The sequence below is a fragment of the Uloborus diversus genome, chromosome 10 (assembly GCF_026930045.1).
Source record: "Uloborus diversus isolate 005 chromosome 10, Udiv.v.3.1, whole genome shotgun sequence".
Classification (NCBI taxonomy): Eukaryota; Metazoa; Arthropoda; class Arachnida; order Araneae; family Uloboridae; genus Uloborus; species Uloborus diversus.
In genome coordinates, this window is record NC_072740.1 from 50,809,330 (window position 1) to 50,828,427 (window position 19,098).

Sequence of the window (19,098 nt, forward strand, 5' to 3'; positions counted from 1 at the left end):
AAACTTACTGCCCAGGGCAAGAGCCCTGTCCTCCTACCTGATCTGAAACCGGGCAGCTCATTCGGAATTTTAATTAGAAAAAATTGCCGTAAAGTGGGAAATTACAAAATTTTAGTTTGTCATTCATATATGTTTGACCAGGCCCGTGTCCAGGATTTCATAAAGGGAGGGGTTTTTGCAGGCCTGTCACTTCAAAATATTTTGTTTTGAAGGGGAGGGGCAAAGCGTTTGATCGATACATTTTATCTGAAAAAACAACAAAATATGTACAAAAATGCATAAATTCATCATGTTTGCAGGGATGTGCCAGTTGCGACAAACTGCTCCAAAAGACTGCTAAATGAACTTTTCTGCTCCAAAGTCGGACAAACTTGCGCCAAAAGTGCGGTTTTGCATTTAATGTTGCAGTTCCTTCAGCATATTTGGCAGTTTTTTCAGATTATCATCAAGTTTAGGCATTTGGAGCTTGTTTTTGCGATTTTTTTTATGCAGCCCTGATTTTTTGCGTATTTCAAAATCCGATTGCATCCGCTTTCGAAAAATTCAATCGTTTTAATTTATTATGTGATCGTTTCCTTTGAGTTGAAGAATTTTGCATTGACCATTATTTTCAACCATTCTTATCTTTTGTTTTCAGAAGAAGAGGACTTGTAAGTTCGTCTTCTTGCTACGCCCACTCAAAAATGGCAAATCTAGTTGCATCCGAATTGATCTAAGCAAATGCCATGTGTAAAAATTAATATTGTTCACCAGTTTTTAATCTTGGGTTTCTTAAGATTTTAGGACAGAAAATTGATCCCTAATTTTGGTTGGAGACACATAAGATAGCAAAAATCGGGGAATTCTAATGCTCTGGCGATGAAAATGCAGACATTTAAAGTTTCTGAGACTCAAACATTACTTTCCATATTCTGAGCCTGCCTCAAAATTTTTATTTTTATTTTTTCACATGTATTTTAAAACTCCTTTTCTTATGACATCATTTCTCAAAAACATTTTTTTTCATTGTAATTTCATTATTAATTTTGTGATTAAATATCAAATAGTTAAAAATTAAAGGTTTTAATGGTTTCCTTTGCTTGATCTTCAGATTTGTTAATCAAGTAGCTCAGTATGTAACATATATGACTATGTGTATAAGGTCAAATGTTAGTAAATAACTTACAGGTACCAAAAAAAAAAAAAAGATTAATAAATAGCTCTTTAAAACTCACTTGTAATTTGTTGAGGTAAAGATTTCAAATTTAACTATTCTTTTTTGCTTTTTTTTTTTAGCCTTTTTGAATATGTTTTTGAGTTTTATGTATACATATCTTGTGACTTTTACATATATGTATGAACTACATAAAAGCAAACAAAATTTAAAAATAGATATCAAACACCAAAACCTAAATGTGAACAAAAGCAGTGATGTATTAAGCAAAGTAAATATGTGAACTAAATTTAAATCAGTGTAAGAAAAAAGTAGAGCAGGACATGGCTTGTTTTTTGTGAAAAATATTAGACAGAAAAGAAAATAAATAAATAAATAAATATAAAATAAAATAAAAATGAACAAATGAATAAATGTAATTAAGAGAGCTTCAATTAGTAGTTGGAGTGTTGGAGTTACGGTTTTTTGCATCCTTTATCCCCTTTTTTCCTTTTTTATCATTTTATCATGTCACACATGTTTCTGTGCGTGAAACATACATAGTTGCTACAAATTGATGCAAAATTTAACTTTTCGCTGCTGCAAGCTGCTCCAAATTTGCAATTTTAAAGCTCCATTCTGCTCCAAATTCACCGTTTTTCTTCTCCAAACTCACATTTTCCTGCTCCCAAGATTGCTTTAAAAGCGAGTTTAGGACGGCACATCCCTGTGTTTGTAAAATCCAGGGAGAGGGGTAGCAATTGACCCCCCTAATCTCCCAAATGACGGGCCTGCTTTTGGCTTCAATTATTTTCATTCTTAGTTGCATTGTCAGGAAAACACACTTCAGTGTGCAAACAATTCTTCACTGTTTAAGGTCACAATAAAGGACTTTGCAGTATGCAGGGGAGGGGGAATGGTTCAAATTCGCAGAAGATTAGGTTTTAAGTAATATACTACCTATTCTATTAATGTATTTTACACACAGCAGAACCTCGTTTAGCCAGCGCCTGTTTATCCGGATCAAATTTGTAGAAAAAATATATTTACGTAAATAATTATTTAAAATTATGATTTCAAGAACAGAAGTTTAAATGCGCCAAATACTCGGTTTCATTTCAATTAAGCATACTACTCCTGCAAAGGACGTACAATAAAGTATAGTACTAATTTAGCAAACAATATGATATACTTTGGATGTCAGCCCAATACTATTGCAGCTGAATTATAACTGATGAAGTAATTGAGAAAAAATGGTATGAGAAAGCATTGTTTTTTGGTGCAATAAAATATAAGTCTGCATATTTAAGAATATTATTGATTATTATTAGGATTTTCGTTTATTAGGATCGCCTTTGGTCCTATCTAGTCCGGATAAATGAGGTTGTATTGTACATGTAAGGATCGTTATGAACCCCACCTCCCAGAAGGAAATTTCTGGTTGGGCAAGAAAACCTCAGTATTTATCCATTTTACTGCTTGTTTAGATTCAAACCTATTATCTGTTTACAGTGTAATATATTACAACAAGTACTGAGAAAATTTCACAAACTCTTTTATAACATATGTTTTCAGGTTTTAATATTGTAAGATAATGCTTAGCAAACTAAATAGGAAGAGTTTTGATGCAGTTGTAAATTACATTAACAAACGCAATTACTTTGCATCTACAGAGCGGCAACAGTTATCGCTTTTTGTGAAACGGCCCAGATCAAAACCCCTTATGAGAAGCAATATTAAACAAAGTATTGACAGCCCATTCAACTGTTCCTCCATCTCTGTTTTTCCAAAATATGATTTTAGTTGATTAAGAGAAGACAGTGTCGTAAGTTACCAGGCAACTTCAAAGAGAATGCTTTTTAAAAAAAGTTCTGTACACAAATTTGAACATTAAAGCTAATTTTAAGTCAAATATGCACAATTCTTCATTTATTTTTTTATTTTTTCTCCAATGGGAGGGGTTTAACCCCTAAAACCCTCCCCTTGGACACGGCTCTGTGTTTGACTCTCAAAGGAGTCGCAATTTTCCACTTTCTTCCCACGCATCCACGATTATTGAACACAGATTTTGTTGTTTGAAATGCTTATGATGAGAATATCTAATCAGTATAACTTTTATTTGTATAAGTAAAAAATGTCTTCATTGTTTAGGTTTATAAAAGCTTGGAGGGTAAACATTAGTGGCCGCCCTCGGTGCTCCTTTTAGAAGGCACCCTTTCATGCTTCAGGAGGGGGCCATTTCCCTTATTTCCCCTCCCCTGTATCCATGTCTGATTACCGGTTCTGTCACAATTTTTGCAACCAAATGAAGCATGTGTGTAAAGAGTAAATATTAATGGACAATGAACGAACACAATGTTTCCAAACGTTCTATTTTTCTTAAACTACGCTATATGCTGTCGGGAAATCGACACTTACTTTGATAACTGAACATTTAAAATTCAGCATATTTATTCGACTTATTATAAGTTATCTTGTGAGAAATTCTTGAGGAATTTTTCTTGATTATAAGAACTGCATGATGCGGCCTGCGGCCGCCCCTTGCTTCGGCCGCCCTTGTGCGGTGCACACTCTGCACACCTGCTAGGATCGGCCCTGGCAAAAGACAATCATTTGTCTTTGCCATTAAGACAATTTATGTACCGCCCGTCTGATTTAACCTCAGACAACGTACCAGCTACACTACAGAGCCCAAACTTTAAGTTGATGTTACTTTTTCAGCAAATGATTGATTTTCTGTGTTATATAAAGTATTTTGAAGATTTGAGCCTAGAAAGGGGGGTGAATGTATTTTTTTACGCTCATTTAGATAGAATTCATTCATTTGATAATCCAAAAGATATGTTGCATTGAAAAGCACCCGGGCAACGCCGGGTAGTAAGCTAGTAGTTAATAAATATTTTTACAAAATTAAACTGTTTATTAATACTAATAAACTGATCTGTACTGCCGGGCTAGGCACAAAAATGGAATCTGCAGCTGAGCTCAAAATGAGAAATCTGAAATCACTTTTTAAATCTTTATGCCTCCATGTATTTTATTTAGATGCCACTTTTTCAGGAATTTTATTTTAATATTTCTCATTCAAATATTCATAAAACAATGTATTTAGGTAGTATATGTTATAAAAAGAATCCCCTAGTGACAATAATTTGGATAAAAGTGTAGATACGAATTACCGTATTTTCGGGATTAAGCGCCGCACCCAGTATAAGCGCCGCATCGAAAATTATCGTCGCCGGAAAAAAAAAATTAATGTACGCGCCGCACCCATTATAAGCGCCGCGCCCGCTATAAGCGCCGCATCCAACTTAACGCAACTTAAAAGCGCAATTTAGACGTTCAGAAACTTGCAATAAAATGAAAATAAAATTTAAAAGAATATAATTAACATAACTATATTATTATTACTATAATTAAAATTTTCGTACTTTGGGAGGAGACATTGGTTGGTTATCCAGAGCGCGGGACGCGGACCCTTCTCCTCATGGCGCTCCACGTTTTTTTAAGTGGTCGGCGCCACTATAAGCACGCTTTTTTCAGTGGGTCGCATCCACTATGGATCGGCGATTCAAAATCCTTCGAAATCGCTGTCCTCGCTGTCGGACGCAAATAGTCCTAGAAAGTCTGCATCGAGCTCCGGGCTGTTTTCCTCGTCATCGGAGCCATCGTCCTCCGCAGCAACATCCGGGACTCGGGGAATGATCTCCGCCTCGGTGAAGCCGGAAATTATGGTGCTCGGCTTTACCGCATTCCAAGCTGCAGCTACCCACTTCGCCACTTCCGCGAACGACGCTTTCTTCAGGTTGCCGCCTTTCGTGTATTCGTGCAGTCCGTTCACCATCCAGGACTCCCATTGTTGACGCATGTGGCTCTTAAAACTGTGATTGGGGGCCAAATCCAAGGGCTGCAACTTTTTTGTAAGCCCACCTGGTATGATGGCCAGGGACGCCAAACATTGCCGCGCCGCTTCCTTCACAGGGTCGGTCTTGTGCGCCGCCATGGAGTCCATAATCAACATTCCACTTGGTTGGAAAAAAGCGCCTTTCCTTTTTCTCCAAACTTCGTTAAACCAGTCTGACATCAGGGCCTCATTCATCCACCCCTTCTCGTTGCAGCGGATGACAACGGTGGACGGGAAAGACTCCTTCGGGACCGTTTTCCGCTTAAAAATCAGCATAGGCTTCAGCTTCTCTCCGCTAGCCGTGCAAGCCAAAACACACGTGAATGATGTTTTTTCATGCCCCGTGGTTGTAATGGCGACGCTCTTCTCACCGGTAGATGTGACAGTCCTGTTGGGAGGGCAGTCGAAAGTCAAAGGGACTTCGTCCATGTTGATAAGCTGATGAGGCTGAAAGTTGTTTTCTTTCTTCAGCTTCTCGACGTAGTCTAAAAACTTTTTTTTCTGCTCCATCCAATCAGCTGGAAGACTCTGCCCCACAGTTGTTCGCTGCCTGACGGACAAATGATTCCGCTTCATGAATCTGAAGCACCAATTCGCGTTGCCTTTGAAGTTGGAAATATTCAAATTAGCAGCGATGCACCTGTCTTCTATTCGAATCCGGACAGTCGAAACGGAAATTCCTTTAGCTCTCTGCTCCACTACCCACTTCTTCAGGTCCCGTTCTAAATCCGGCCAGTGAGCTGATCTTCCTCGTCGGGCACGTTTTGTCTTCGGCATCGCTTCGATCGTTGATTTTTCGGACCTCCAACGCCGAACACATCTTTCATCAATTCCGAATTCCCGGGCAGCAGGACGATTTCCGATCGCTTCAGCCTTAGCGATAACTTCCAACTTGAAAGCTGCAGTGTAACTCTTAAGTCGTTTAGTAGGAGCCATTTCAGATGAAACTCGATGTAAAAACTTTAAGAAAGAAAAGAACGCACGAACGACAGCAAAAGCGACGATGTGAGTGAATAAAATTGGGGATGGGAGACGGAGAAACAAGTTTTCAATTAGTAGGTCACTTGACCACCCCGAGCAACCCACTTTGTTGAAAGGGGTGATTCCCCTTTAGAAAACTGGAAGTTCCACCCCCCTCCCCTGCTAGTCTTGCTAACAAGCTCCTTTCCTTGACCCTCCGTCCCCCTTCGCTTCGATTAGAGTGCCTTGAGAACAGAGTGGCGACAACAGCGGTGTTTTTTCCCCCCGGACAAGCGCGGCCGCAACTTTCGTCCAGATGCGACGAGAGAAAATTTTGACCGTTTGGCGATTTGCCACCAAGTGTGAATCGTTATCGCGGTTTTGGCAGCAGACGTGACTTCAGTTTTTGAAGCGTTTCGCAGAGGCTACTGAGTTTCTCTCCATTCTTTCTTTTCACTTATCCACCAAAAACAAATACATACATAAAATTTCTTAGAAAAACGAACTGAAAATGGTAAGCGACATCACCATTTTCTTTACATATTATGTGTGCGTGAATGAAAACAAGGTAAATGACAAATTTCAACTTTCACAAGAGAAACGAATCAGAGAAGAAGACCATTACTATAAAAATTAAAAATTTTAAAAAACCCCGCTTGAGTCGCAACTTTAGAATCAAGAGGGAAAATTGAAAATCCTTTTAAAAGCCTTATATTATTAAAAATCAATGTCACGTATTTTATTTGCTATTGAATAGAAACTGGCAACATATTAAAATATCATTTTAAATCATTGCTTTTAATTTCCTTGTCGGCCAACAATGAATTCGTTTATCAATCGCGTGAATAAAGGCTTAGTAGTTATTAAAATCTGCTTTTAAAAACGTTATAATTCGAATTCTATGAAATACGGAAGTTCCAAACACATTCTATCAGACGTGGGAAAAAAATTCTCTTTATTTTAGTAATAAATTAAAAAATTTTTAAACTATGTTTTCACTTCAAAAATTGCGAAAAACCTTTTAGACGGGTTTAATTAATATCTTCCTTAATTAATGTCATCCAAAGATGCAACCTTGCTAAGAACACTCTCGATCAGCTCTCCTTTCGAACAAGTTTTTTTTTTTTTCAAAATCTTTCCATCCGTTTAGGCGCTAGAGTGCCACTGACAGACACACAGATACACAAATACACAGACACGTCAAACTTATAGCCCCCTTCCATTGTTTGTCGGGGGTTAAAAATGAGTCTTCTTGAAGAAAAAAAAAAGCTATGATAATTGTTTTACAACGAGAGAAAATTCGAAAAATAAATAATGAATTTCCACTGCTTATTGTAACGTGCAATAAAAAAAGTTCCTCTTGAAGCAAATTAGGAAACATAATATATCTATAGCTGGGCGATTCAAGGCAAATCACCCGATTCAAGATCGAGACTTTTGCACTATCTTACTCAACATTTTAAAATCTATTTAGAAGTTCAAGAGAAATTATATGCGAAGATTTCAATGAACTAATTTTCATCCTATAAGCTCATAAATGGCAATCCAATCGAGTAATAAAAATTATCAGAAAAGAAAAATTTCTAACTCGTCTCTTGGCTTTGTTTTTGTGACTAAATTCCCTCTCCCTCCCAGGTACAGATACATGCATACGAATAAGTTTAATTAATTTCTGCTATATCCAATTTTTACGAAAATAAGAATTGTCAAGATCATAACAAACTATTAGCTATAGATAACTGAAATGTACTGTTTTAAAAATGTTGAATTGAGAATTCTTGATAAAATAATTTATTTATAGTTTTCCGCTGTATAAATGCAGACAAATTCTAAACAAAATAAACAATTCACTTCGAATGGTTATCGCAACGTATATTTAAAAAAAAAAAAAAACTTTTATTTCCGAAGAAATTAGAAAAAAATAAAAAGTACATCGTCAGCTGAATGCTATAACTAGATAACTGCAAATTTGCGGAAAGTTGAATGTTTTACGAAATGGTGGTTTAATGATACATTAAATTCGTGAAAAGATACTAATTCCTTGAGTTTTTTTCGAAACAGTATGAAAAATACTGAGTTGAATTTGCGTACTTTAAGATATACCCCACACTATGAATATGAATGATTTAAATTAATTTTAAACTTATTTAATTGTGAACATTTACACTGCGAGTTATTGGAATCGAGTTTCATATCCCCCCCTCTTTTGGATTCTATGTGGAAACAATAAAAATATGCACCAGTTTCAATTTTCTCTATAATGAATCATAAATAATAAGCAGCTTCATAGAATAAACTTTAAATAGTTTCCATATAATAACTAATATATACTTCTTTTTCTTACAAACAAGATGCATTTTATTCTTAGATAATTATTTCATTTGAGTAAAAATATTACCGTATGGAACCCATTTACAAGCATAACTAACTTCTAAAACCCGAAAATCAAACGCTCCTGAAGCGGAGAATGGTTGCCGCAACGTTAGTGAAACCAAAAAGCCCGCCAACACTATCGGAATCCGAAATCCCAAGATCAATGCTCTATAATTAAATCAATTTCTCGCTTAGAGTTCCAAAAATGATAAAAATTGATAGCCTATACATTTATGCACTTGAGACATAAGGTGAAATGTCAGTACAAAACTGATTGTTCACAAAAAAAGCGTTTTTCTGAGACACATCCAATCTTCCTATGTTAAGTCTACGAGACTTTCGTCAAGATGCCCTCCGGCGGACAGAGGCGCTTCCCCGGTTCTCAAGGGGGGTGTGCTTGTCGTCACTCTGATCATTCAAGGCACTCTAGCTTCGATGAGGCTTCCTCGCCGCTCACGTCATTCAGCGCTCACGTGGTTTAGCGTTTCTCTCTATGGTGCAACACCAGCAATCGCTGACTCACCTCCCCTCATGGCTACCCCTCTTTGCTTTGCTTGTCGCTCATTTCGCAAAACGAAAGGGAAAAGTGTGGCGCCATCTATTGGTAAAATGTTCAACTTTTTTGCAAACTCGGATTTTTTTTAAAACTTGATCGGGGAAAAAAAAAAAAAACACTATACCCGCCGCTCCCATTATATGCGCCGCATCCACATTTTTGAAACTTTTTTTCTTGTATGCGCCGCGGCGCTTAATCCCGAAAATACGGTATACTCATGTGCTTAGCACACCAGTATAGAACTTATATTATTTTTTAAAAAAAGTTGAATATATATTTGTTATAGTATTAAATTATGATTTTTTTAACCTTGTTTTTTCCGGCATGCCAGGAAGGACCAGGAAAGGGTTGTTGAAAATCTGGTGACCCTCATATTTCGTGGCATGCCGGCAAATGCGGGGTAATATGGTAATTTGTTCTAATTATGTACACATTTTCACAGTTCAAAACCCTAAATGAAGCGTGATATTTTTAGTATAACTAATAGCAAAAATGTTTTTGTTTTGAAAATAAATTTAAAGATTTAATGCTGTTTTAAAATGTTATCACCATAAACAAACCACAAAGTTAAACTTTAATCAGCACCAACTTTTTCTCCTTAAAACCATGACAGCATGCCGTATTGCACGAAACCCGTCAACGTGACGAGAAGCTAGATATTTGACATTCGTACAGTTGTGAGCAAGGACGTAGCCAAGGGGGGGGGGGTCCATGGGGTCCGGCCCCCCCCTTTCCGAAAGACCACTGTCTGCTTTTTGTCAGTTGTTGCACCTCACATCAACAAAAATTTTTCAAAAGAGAAAAATTTTATGAAACCCGGTATTTTCCCCTGAAATATTCCCATTAATCGGCAATCTTCCCGCATCCGAGTCAATTCAGAACAGGAGAACCTTGTGAAACTGCAGTTCTCTCTGGCCGCCTGTCTTTTGCTATGTCGCGTACTTCGTCCGAAAATGACGAATTTCCGTTTCTGCTTTCAACTCAGCTGGGTTGTGACCTTGAAATTCGGCCCCTTTCCCTTCATCCACCAGATTGCCATCGGCAAAGTAATTGAAAACAAACATTTATTGTCACTTTCGCCGTACCCCCAGTCTCATTGGCGTGGTTTTCTTTCTTTCTTTCTTTTTTGGTTTGACTCTATTCCGGTTTGGACTTGATTTCCTAGACACATGCTGCACGAAGGACAGCCAGAGTGGGATGCATCCCTGTTGAATCAGTAATTGAAATTCCTATTTTCTGTTTTAACACACAGTATTTTTCTACCACACACTTATAGGAAACATATCTAGAACAAATTTGTAATCAAAAGAAAATTAAGTTTACACAAACTAGGTAAGTTGTTGTTCCCTTTTAAAATTTTCTTAACAATACGAGCAATTTTATGTGTTAATGTGTTTTCCTATTTAAAAATTAAGTTCAGATAGCAAGGAAAAAGAAATTCTGCACATTTCGTGTGTTTGAGGATGAGAAAAATGAACATTAATTATTAATTAATTTATTTTTGCTCTTTATATTTTTGGGATGCTTCATTTCAGATTCATTTTATAATTTGATCAATAATCTTATTTAAACTTTTAGTTTATTTTTAATAATAATAGATTACTTATGTCCCCAGAAGCTTACAACTTTTGAACTGTAATCCTGAAAAAAGTTCGTTTTTTTTTTTAAACATTTGTGTCTTATTTTTAGCTCAAGATAACATTGAGTAACTTCTCTCTCCTTTCTGAGAAACAAACTAGATGTTTTACGGATATTTGTCCACCCAATATTTAAACATGATCATGAAACATATTAAATGACCAAAAAGAATGTGTTTGAAGGTAAAATAAGTGAAAAAATAAAAGTTGATGCAACGAAATTACTTTTCGCTGTATCAAAATTTTATAAAGCGAAGAATGAAATTGAAAATTACTCGAATATTTTACTGTGATTAGTTTATGAAATTGCAGGTTCGGTCATATAAACACATGTAATTTATACGTTATTATTCGAAATTCGTACTTACTGAATTGTGAGTGTATGGTCCCAAGAGAAGAACTGTCATTTTTAACTGAAGAAAAAAATCTTTCTTAGATGTTTTTCCGTTTTTCAAGGAAAGCATATTTGTATTTGTTTCATTGGAATAAATTTTCTGATTGTTACTTACCGCCTTTGTACTGAGGAATTATTTAGTAAGCATCTATGCATCCATCATTAGTAAATTGCGAAGGTATCATTAAACATAACAAAAACGGACATGTGCATTTAACTATAAATTACCAGATGAAATTTTCCTGCTATTTACTGCGTTACAAGCAAATAATTAAAAAAGGGTGAATGCGATGTAAATTTTTGTGTTTTTTACTTCTATATATATTTTTAACTCTTAATTTCTTCAAGTTAAAATTACTTGCTATTTCTCGCACTAGAATTTATTTTACTAACATCACATAAAACTAAAAAAAAAAAAAAGTCAATACCTACGTTATAAAATATGATATGCTTTCGAGAATACAGGATGATTACAAAATTGCTCCTAGAATGGAAGTTATACCAATTTGAAAATGAAAGAATCAGAAGTGTTATTATTGTTATATTAATTTTGGAAGATTGATTTAAATCTTTATTGGGTTTTTAACCACTTTGGAACATCAGATGACTGAAGAGAAAAAAATTTGCAAGCTGAGGCTATAAGAAACCTATAAGTTTTGTTTCTAAAAATTGGCTAGCTTTATGCATACATATTGTTGAAAAATTTGATGCTGCTGTATTATCGCAAACGGGACAAAGACTACCTTAATGATCAAAATTTGACGTTTGACTCCAAATTATGAAATTTTCGAGTCTGCTGCTTGCACACACACTTGCTTACTGCTAATAAAGACAGTAAAGTAACCAGGTTATAATCAAATAGTGTCACGATAATTCGTAACAAAGCATATCCCCATTTTCCTGGTAGTTGTTTACAATTATTTTTTTAATTTGAAAAAGTCTGATTTGTACAGAAGTTGTTTTGTATCAGCAGAATAAACAGAACTCGTGTTTGGTGGTGAGATAGGTGGGTGCAATGCCTACTCTTGATCGTTTAAATGAAGCATCAAATTGAAAACATCAGAGGAAAATTGCCAATAATGTTCAAATCATTCATGACCTTATAAAAAAACATTTATAAAAAGCAATTATTTACATTTTTTTCCAAAATGTTGTTAAAATAAAAATACATAGATGCTTAATTTCATTCATTATACATTCCATTACTCGCCAGGTAAATGATCTCTCAGGTATTCGTTTGACGTGACAAAATAAAACCCCTAGTGCAGTTTCGCATCGCTGAGAGCTCAAGTGTCTCGGAACTCGGCGTCAAAATTTCCTGTGCCAGTCACATCCACCCCTTAGTGGTAGCATATGAAAGACAAGATGCCATATCGGTGGTTCTCACTAGGTTCGAAAAGGCTAAAGCTTCTAACGAAGCCCCATTAGAAAGAAAAAAAAAACTTTTTACGGATCCTAAGATAGCTTGTTTTACCAATTCGTTGCAAAAAAATAATAACGATAAAAAAAAAACGGCAATACGCGTTTTTATTTTTTTTAAATGATCGCAGCAAAAGAAGTCTCCGTCTATCAAAGAGTTAATAGTTCGTTCAAGCTTTTAAATGATGGTTAGAAATGATAATTAGAAAACGAATAAAATTAGAAATTTCATTCAATTTCGTATTATCAAAAAAAAAAAATGTTATAAACGTAGATAAATAAAGAACTAGTTCAAGTTTTTTAAATGAAATCCTGCTAATATTTTCGTCGAGAGGGCGGTTGAATTTTGCCAGAAATCTTGTTCAAATCGAACAACGTGGCGGAATTACGTTATATAGCATTCATACAGTTATACATTCGACTCGATAGATATAGATTTCTTTAGTTTTTCAAATAAAATGACTTGTACATATTTTGTCGAAATATATTACAAAGCTTTAATACTTTATTAAGTTATCACCTGCATTTTCCAAGTAATCTCTAGAACAGTTTTCGTTTTCCGATTTTCTTTTATTGTGAACTTTTTATTAATAGGAATTATATCACTCATTTTCAAAGCATCAGAACAGAGGAAGCTTATGTGATGGAATTTTTCTATCCATGTTTGGAAACTTAGTATGGGATAACTTTTAGTTGAATGTTAATATTACAAACTGACAGTTTCTTTGCCACTTAATATAAAATTTTTGTTAACTAATTCTAACTAATTGCTCTATCAATTTCAATTATTTAATTAATTTTAGTTAATTATCATATTTTCATAATTAATTTTAATTAGATTAATTTTTAACGTAAATATGAGCTACTAATTCTGCTTTAGCATGCCTCTTCTTTTGAAGTTCGTGCAACCTTGGACCCCACCCCCCTTAACAAAGTTCTAGCTACGTGCCTGTTGTGAGTCGCATTTCTTTGGTCTCCACAAGATTCTCTCTATTGTGTGAGTACTTTACGGGCGTTCGCAAAAAATGAATGCTTCTCCCTTTTCTGGAAACGTTCATCTGTTCGTTTAACGTGATGTGCGGATATCTGAATTTACGCTTTAGGCATCGCCACACTGGTCCTGCACTGCACCCGGTATAATGGTTTGGGGTGGTATTGGATTACACTGTTACACCCCGCATTGCCAGTACACTGAACAGCCAGCGCTACATCTCTGAGATGTTGGAGCCCATAGTCCTCCCATACATTCAGTGCTTACCATCAGCCATATTCCAACAGGATAATGCGCAATCACATGTGGCACGCAATGTTCAAGAGTTCCATCAAGTTGAATTATTTCCTTGGCGTTATTGTTCTCCCGATCTCTCTCCAATTGAAAAAGTTTGCTCCATGCTTGCAGAACGACTGACCCGGGATACACAACCCGCTACTACACCAGATCAACTATGGCAATGTGTTGTAGCCGCAAAGACTGCTGTACCCCAGGGAGACATCCAAAGCCTCTTTGATTCTATGCTGAGGCGTGTGGCAGCTGTTATAACCGACAATGACTGTTTCAGTAACTACTTATTTTGTCATCATCCACACGTCACAGGAGGCTGTAAGTTGAATTGTTTCATCTTTGTTCATGTTTTCTATCACATGAATTTCGCTATGATATCTTTGATCCTTCTTGGTGCTGCATTTTGGGTGGCCAGCAGTGTATCAATAGTTCATTCGTTTTTTTTTTTAAATGCACAACACGATTAAATGTTTTTTTCCATTTTCCCCCAGAAATGTACAACGATAGGATTTAAAATTTTTAGTTAAACATTGCATTGAGGGGGGGGGGGTGTAGAAGAGCAGGTAATTCGCTCTCTGCATATTTAGTTTAAAGGTTAACAATTAAACTAATTTGTTGATGTTGTCTTAGAACATCAACAAATTCTCTTAGTTAAGAAGATTTAATACTTTTTAAATAAATGAAGTGACACTAACAAAATGCTGAGATTTTTTTTTATTATAAAGACTAGTTTATGAAATTACAAATATATGTGATGTAGGCTATGAAAATGAAATCCTTTAGTTAAACAGTCACACAAAGATGCTTAACAAATAGTCATATATACTCTATTTCATATAACAAAAATGCATAAAATTTTATGCAGTTCACTCGCACATCATTTGAGATTCAAATAAAGAACATGTATTGTCTTAAAACAAGCTAATGTTAAGCCATCTAAGACAGTCTACAACATTTTTTGCTGGTGGAATATCAATAAAATCAATAATAATAGTTAATTAAGTCAATAAGTAAAAGGGAAATCTGAACTATTTGTCTGAATTAAACATATTTCCTGTCCAAATATTACCATACATACATTGATACAAAAAATTAAAGCCTCAAAAAAGGGAGAGCCATTTTGCACACATATGGACACAAAAATTAAAGCCTCAAAAAGGGGCAGCTAGTTTGAACACATATTGTCATAAAAAATAAGGCATCAAAAAGGGAAATCAGTTTGCTTCAAAACTTCGTGGTCAGAGCCTACACTGTATTTTATAAATAAATAATTTGTGCAGTGGAACGAGTAAATACCTCCCAACGTGAGAGAAAAAAATGTGCCTATATTAGATGGCTTCATGTCTTTTACTTTGAGCATCGTACTCAGAAATCACCGATTGTTAAAATGCATACGGATAAATGTTAAAATGTACACATAAATGTATGCCACAATGCCCTAAAGACATTTCCTGTAACTGAGAGATCATGAAAATATGTGATCAAGTCTTATTTCAAGGAACTCCCAACAAATTTCTTTTTCACTTCTCTTCCAGAATCACAGATTCATTTTGATGTATGTACGCAGCAGTCAAATTGAACATTAGCTAGAAGTACCGAAACAGGAGCATCTCATATTCCAATGGTTTGAAAGTTAAAATTGCTGTCTGTTAAACAAAGAAATGTAGCACATTTGACAAAAATCCCACTGTGAAATCAAAAACCACTTCAAGGCACTTGACTTAAGGTTATTTTAGCCTTAGGGTGAAAAATATTATTTGCTGTCAAAATTCCTTAATGTTATTTGTGTTCACACTTATTTTTTGCTCAGAGCCAATAACATAACGGGGGCTCCAGTGAAATGAAATTCCTTTCTTTTTCAGTGGACAATGCAGGTTTTGCAAGACAATGATGGCTGTCGAATACTATTGTATCTGTTCGGATACACGCTAGCAAACATCTTAAGTTTTCTTTCTACAGTAGCGTGTCACATTTCAAAATTTTCTGGCGAGATCATTCATAGAGTACTATGACAAACGATACCCGATCTGAGGGATGATGGTTAAATTGAGTTCCCAGAGTATCTTATTATACTTCACATGTCGTTCCTCATGGCAGGGAATCCTGGGTGGATTTTTAAGTAAAATAACATTTGGCTGCATACAGCAACAGTGCTATACGCATGTCTCTAAACAGTGTTGACCAACCTCATAAAAATTTATTAACAGCAGAATTTGTGAGATCATCTGAGGCTTCCTTTTATGCAGTTTCCAAGTTATGATGTAGGGCTAGTTCAAGCTTCGACAGTACAGAAGTAAATCGATCAATTATCGTAGTTGAAAAAGAAATTGATTTAAGATCATCCCTTCTTGGTGCATTATTTTTTTTTTTTTTTTGTATGTGTCCGTGAGTACTGTTGTATAGAAAAACAATTTGTGCAGTAAAACATTTATAGTCAAGAGGGGAAATAAAACACTTTTAATTACTCAGCTATTGTGAGCACTACGAAAACAAGCAATGTGTGAATTGACTTTGAGTCAAGTCTTGTTTTAAATTAATGAAACAAAACTTTGATTTAGGAACTGTATATATATTATAATGGACACTAACTTTAAAATTCTGATTACAATGTTCAATTTTCAAAAACTAATTGAGAGTGCTCAAATTAGCCTGAAAACCCAATATGCTTGTCCTGACCATTACAACATAAAATATTGACAAAGCGACCACTGTTAGTTTTAACACACTAGTTTACAGGCTGAGGTTCATTATACAATGAGGAGTTTTAAAAAGAAAAAGTATACACTATTTCATTATGTATTTTATTATAATATGTGAGTCTTTCCCTATTTCCTACCAAAGATATATTCATCATTGAAATACTTCGGAATTGGAACCCTATAACGGCAGTGAAAGTATTTTTAAGCATAGCCAAAACTATTGCATATTTTAAACTGAAATTTTGGATATTCATAAAAAGGTTCCTTAATATTAATAACAATATAATTGTATCACATCAAAAAATATTTGGAAGTTTACACATAAACAAAATATAATTTTAAAATGAGACATTTTTTAAATTTAATTGTAAAGCAACGTATGAACAAAATTACATGAAAATCAGAAAGGTTAAATTTTAATGATGATTAAATGCTTTTTTTTTGGGGGGGGGGGGGGGTGGATTGCCATTTTAAATTCTAAGGTTGAAGTACATTTTAATATGAAGATGACCATTTAAAAGTGCTTATAATTGCTAATTTAGACGACAGTATTCATGATAAATTGACATATTTAATGGCCCACTAATGTAAATTGTATTTTAATGAAAAAGTGTTTCGTTTTCCCCCCTCAAGACAGTTGCATATAAATAAAAAGACAGTGACAGATCATTATTTCATTATACTTTTGTACACAGCTGACCAATGATCTGCCATGAACAAGTGAACAGAGCTGACGAGAGGCAATGTCAGCCTAGTTGGAAACTAAGGATCTGGCCCTCACGAGGCCCGGCTTGGCATCAGAGTGTTACAAGTTTTAGAGGGGGTGTCAGTGAACGAACCAACAAACACTCTCGGCGACTCTGCAAATGAAATTCTTAGTATAACTTTAATCATGAGGTATCATGAAAAGACAGATGACTTCTGCATCAACATCATATAATATGAAAACAAAATAAAATATTCTAATATTCTTAAAACGATAACTACTAATAACTATCACTTTGCCTAGTTATTTTAGGTCATCAAGTAGTACTACATGAGGATTTTAAGTTTCTTACCATACAAGATGTTCTGCAACTTTTTCACATGCAAAAAAAAAGGAGAGAAAGGGTTTTATTAGTTACAAAAACGTGAATTCTTTTACAATTTTCCACCACTTTTACATCTGATCCGACAACATATTGTTGCCTTGTTAATGACAGGCTATTGTAGTTTCAACATCTGCATTGTGTGTGTGTGCACACATACAGAGGCTGACAAAAATAATAAAATCTTTGGAGCCAGGGAAACTTTCTAGACGCCAGACAAATCATTTCTCGAACTTCATAAGAAACTTCCGTGCAACATGGATTTTGAAAGATTTTTGTTCTGAAAGAACTAGTCACTAAGGTACTTTTTTTGTCACCCGGGCGCCCAGAACTTGTTGGACCCTATATATAAGCATGTATGTCTTTTTTTATGCATGTACATGTGTGTATATATATAATATACATGCATGCATACATGCACTTTCATACATACATATACAGAGACACATACAGGGTGTTTAAGAAGTACATTTCCACTTTTGGCGACCATTCTCCCTTTAATGCTTTTTTTTTTTTAATTTTATAATCGACAAAGAATGTATCAAAGCTTTATTCATTTATTTGTTGCTATTATTATTATTTTGATAGAGTAACACTAATCTGATACATGAAATACTCAACATAAATGAGATAAAACGTTGAATTACTATGGATGTCATTACCAGGGATGGTGATGTTTAGAAATCTTACTGCCTAAGAACAATTTTAACCAACCAACAATATGCAATTTCCTGCATAATGATGATGCAGGAAAAAAAAAAGGTAATTGAAAAGTGAATTGAAAGTTGCTATTGTCAGATCATTTTCAAACTGATTTAGCGTAAAAATAAATGCATTTCTAGTTTGATGCATTATTAGAAACACAGGTTCTGTTGATGCAAAATATCCAAAGTGTCTATACAGAAAAGAATACACACAAAAATTAAAAACCTATAACTGAAAAGAAGCTAAGATTGAAGAAAATATTTAATCTCTCTAAAATGGACTTATTTTTAAAATTTATATAAAATTTTTGAGCCACCGAGGGTAATACCTGGTCAACAAGTTTCTAAGGCAATTCCTTCACTAAAATATTTAAAAAAATCAGAGAGGTACTCTGAAATTATCCTTATTGGTATTTTTTTACTTAAATATGAGTTTATGGTACATTTTTTTTTAAAATCTTTTTGCAAAATTTAGATTTTATTTTTATTACTTTAAAACATTCCAGTTATATTATAAAAGACAGAAAACTATAGTAAAATTTCTGATAAAAATGCTCAAAACCAAACAAGATCTTAAAACGTCAAACATAAATAAATAAACTAAAACCTGAAAAAGCCCCCCGATTGAAAAAGTATCAAGAAACAGAAGTATATAGGGGTATACAGGGTTGGCACCATTGAGAAGGAAGAGATTGAGAGAGTGCAACCCTACTATCCTGATACGGCAACAGTACCATGTGACCTGGGGAGCAATTTCGAGTTGACCGTAACTGCTGAAAAAGTTTTCATTAGCTGAAGAAATGCATGATAAAAACCTTTAACTGTAGAAGGGAAAAATTAGATTTATAGTAATAGTGCAGTATTCTAGCATTGTAAACTGAGGAAAAAGCCACACCAGGAGGTCCAGTAACTTTTCCCTAGCATGTACGAATGTTTTTTTACTTCTAAAT